This window comes from Puntigrus tetrazona, chromosome 4 (genome assembly GCF_018831695.1).
Source record: "Puntigrus tetrazona isolate hp1 chromosome 4, ASM1883169v1, whole genome shotgun sequence".
In the NCBI taxonomy this organism is placed as follows: Eukaryota; Metazoa; Chordata; class Actinopteri; order Cypriniformes; family Cyprinidae; genus Puntigrus; species Puntigrus tetrazona.
Genome location: NC_056702.1, coordinates 28,855,215 through 28,859,118, shown reverse-complemented (window position 1 = coordinate 28,859,118; position 3,904 = coordinate 28,855,215). Strand labels below are relative to the sequence as shown.

Sequence of the window (3,904 nt, the reverse complement as noted above, 5' to 3'; positions counted from 1 at the left end):
GGTATCTGCACGAATGATGCCTCTGGTGTTCCTCACTGAATAAAGAGAAATATTATTATATATTGTTACGCTACCAGTTACTTGTCAAAGGCAATTTCCTATCATTCTCAAATTCTCTGCAATATTGGTTAATCTTTATCACAAAACCTAATCTTTTAGGTATAAGTTTAATCTTCAACAGCTCTTTCAAGCTGCATTTTATTTATTACTTGATTATATGGTACTGTATCCATATAATATATATATATAAAAGTCCCAAAATGTGCACACAAACACACACACACACACACACACACACACACAAAAACCATCATATAATGTAAATAAGTTGTCACAGAATAAGTTTATATGAATAATGTAATTTTGACGAAAATGTCAGATAGAACCTTATAATTGCAAATGATTGGTTAATTAATGGTCATTTATCCACAATGTAACTTACTGCGTGCACGGTTGTGTCCAATAGCATCAGCTAGAGGTAGTGCTATTTTTTTGTGCTTGTGTTTTCTCTTCTTCACCTTGACCTCTTCAAGGGAGGAGTCTGAAAGGCTTGAAGACTCATCAGAATCAATGACCTCCTCTGAACTAGAAATGGCAATCCGTGAGATTTCTTTGATGCTTTTAGGCCTGTGTAAAATAAGTTACGTGTTACATTACATTTGCATCCATGCATGTATATTTTCCCTGCTTAGCCAGCTACTATTCAAATTTTAAGTCATTTCAACTCAAATAATTTTGTCTGATTCACTAATAATTGAGAACTTCTCATGAAAATCTCACAACATGTCACAACAACAACAACAAAAACGTATGTATATCCATGCCTAAATCTATATGGATAAAAACCTTTTCGCTTTTTACAAACATTATTTGGATTAGCCCACTTTATATGGCCTAGTGAGCGATTTCTACAAATACTAACATTTAACATTTACTTGTATTATGGTGCTTATCTATTGTGTTTAAAGAAACTCACTTAATCAGTCACGATGTTCGATGATTGTCCAGATTTGTCTCGTAGAGTATGACGGGTAATGCCGCTGTGTGCGTAGATTGTGACGTGCCTGCGTCATTCTTCCCGGGTTTTGGAGTCTTCAATTTCCAATCGACTCTGATTCTTTCATGTTTTCAAGCCGATTCAGGTTTAATTTTCTCAATTCTTCAGAAACAACGAGACGCAAGTTAATAGTGTAACTACTGGAAGTGTCAATTATTGAAAGTATGCATGAAAACACATCATTGTCATGCATGCCAATGGAATGAATTGCCATCATCTTTTGAGTGGTCTTGTGATTCCAGAACGGAAAGCCGATTCTTTTTGAACGGATTTGGAGTGAGCCTGCACCCATGAGTTTCTGGTTGAATTCAAATGTCCAGATTAGTGCAGGAACTTTTGTGTTTAATTCGAAAACCTAACACCCTTTCGCACAAACGAAAGATTGTGTTGTGGATGCAGAAGAAGGGCCTTTTGCACCGGAGAATGCGATCTGCGAATGCAAAGAAAAATGAAACTTGAAAAACAGCCACGTCGAGATGGATATCATTGGTAAGTTACATGTTTTTCAAATTGCTAAAATATGTATGCAGACTAGTACTTTTTGGGATTTGTTAGTATGATTCTGATTTTCACCAGGGTTTGCAGAAGATGCCGAGGAGTTACGACAGTTCGTAAGAATACAATTTTCTACCAGTCCCGCAGATCATTGCAGAACCATCTAGAATTCATCTACAGGTATGTAACTTTCTGCAGTGTGAACTTGCTTTTAAATTGTAACGTATTTCGATATCACGTTAGCATGTGCAGGGTTACGATGCATTAGCCAACATGTTAATACCGAATGAATAGAAATATTTGATCATTTAGTTGTTATAGCATAAAATGACAAATATTGGGGTAAGATGGCCCTTATTGGGGTATGTTAGCCCCCTACTTGGGACAAGAAACCCCCTGGATAAACTTTACAGAATGGCTAAATGACTTTTGATTTGATTTTAATTATTATTAATATTTATGTATTTTAAAGGTGTCTTTACTGTTAAAAAAACAGTCATCGGAAAGGTAAAATTATTATGCACTATGCTAGGTTTCTTTTCATTTCTTTTTAACAGATAGTAGTACAAATGACTTTTTCCACCTAGAGGTAAACATACTATACATACTATATGTAATTAAAATGTCTAAAATCTAAAATCTGTAGTACATACATACTCAGAATATATCTGATTTAGTTGACAGATAAACAAGAGGAAAAAAAGTAACATAAGTAGCCTATATATGCTGAGTTTCAGTTAAAGGGTCATATGATGCAGTTTACAATTTTTCTTTTCCAATCAGAGGACACCTCGCATTTTTAGAAAGATGAGCTTCAGAAAATCGACCTGTTTCTGAAAGGTGGGGCTTAGAAAGTAGCAATAATGTACAGTATGAGGAAACTAATTTATTTGTTTTTAACCTTAAACCACATAAGCACATTGCATTACACCAAATACACAAAATAATGTTCTATTTAGCAATGTCATATGACACCTCTACATTTTTGTGACATACTTAATTTGTTCACAGAAAGGACACTCAAATGTCCCTCAGGTTTTCCCAAGGTCTAAGAATGAGACAGATGGACCTGATGGAGGATGGTGTGGCTTCAAGCAGCAGAACTTTATCTCCAATGACTGCAGTAGTAAGAAAGGTACTGTATAAAGGAATAATGAATTTGTCTTGAATTATGATGGTAACAATTAAAATGAAATGCTAGTTTGCCACAAATACCTAGGTTTGTGAAGGCTTTAAATAGAAAGTATGGTCTATCCCAAAACCTAGTGAGCTGCACTGCTTCCACCTACCAACATGCTTTATGACACCGTGTCTACACCAGACGCCATCGTTGTCTCATAGGATCACACTGCACCGCAACAGATAAAATAGATAAACAGTCCAGTGTAGACAATATTACAGATTAGAATGGGTCCTGTTGTCTTTTGAAGTGTTATTAAAGGTCCAGAGGACCTCTTTTTTTAAATGAAAGGTTTAAATCATAAAGGAATAACACTTAAGAAAAATATAGTATACCAGATAAAAATATCACTTTATTTACTCATTTATTTACTTATATACTGAACTGAAAATAGCAAAACTAATATGGAAATATGCTTTTGCAAACATAACTTTGTATCTCAGTAACTACCCTTATTTGATTCTCTACATACTGTGTGCATGTTGCTAGATGTCAGTTTATGTCCAGCTCAAAATCACTGACTATAAAGTTATATAAAGTTTTGTTCACAGTGCATTCTGGGATTGCCTACCTTTTACTACTAAGGTCTGCATACGGGCAGTAAAGAAACTTGGGCACCTAGGACAAATGAAAGTTGGAGGTCATCACTGCTTTGTCCTCATAGATGAGAGCAAATTTTCACATAAGAGAAAGGTGCTGCAAATTCATCAGCAATCAATAAGTCTGTTGTAGTGGCGATTTGCAAGAATATTTAGAGGATTTAGGTTGCGGCAATTTCACAGTTGTACATTTGGACAATGTGTTAAACAATTAGTGTGATCTGACTCAATGAAGAGTAGATGTATTGTGATAAAACTGTGTAGTACTGATTTCTACCATTTGTTTTACAGTACAACCACGTGGCAGATTTGGTTCTGCTTGGCTACGATTACAACAAAAATGGGTTTTTAGGCATACTAGAAGTTGAGCAGACAAGAAGAAAACCCATTCTCAAAGTGGTAAGAAGACGGTCAAAAATGAACTCTTGCCAAATATTTTGAAGCATGTCCGGAGAGGCTCCAGTATAATTCCTGATGAATGGCGAGCTTATCGCAGGGCTTTGACACAGGCAGGCTATGACCATCACACAGTGTGCCACAAGAGGAATTTTGTTGATCCAGTAACAAGAGCAC

At 35.7% G+C, this 3,904-nt stretch overlaps 1 long non-coding RNA gene across 1 annotated transcript; it reads right to left on the bottom strand.

The window, feature by feature from the left end:
* Nucleotides 1-603: 603 nt before the first annotated feature.
* Nucleotides 604-2,988, bottom strand: LOC122343449. Its single transcript, XR_006250780.1, has 3 exons — nucleotides 2,549-2,988; nucleotides 977-1,159; nucleotides 604-627 (listed from the first exon to the last, which is right to left on the bottom strand). It is a non-coding gene; the product is annotated as an uncharacterized LOC122343449 (long non-coding RNA).
* Nucleotides 2,989-3,904: the final 916 nt, after the last annotated feature.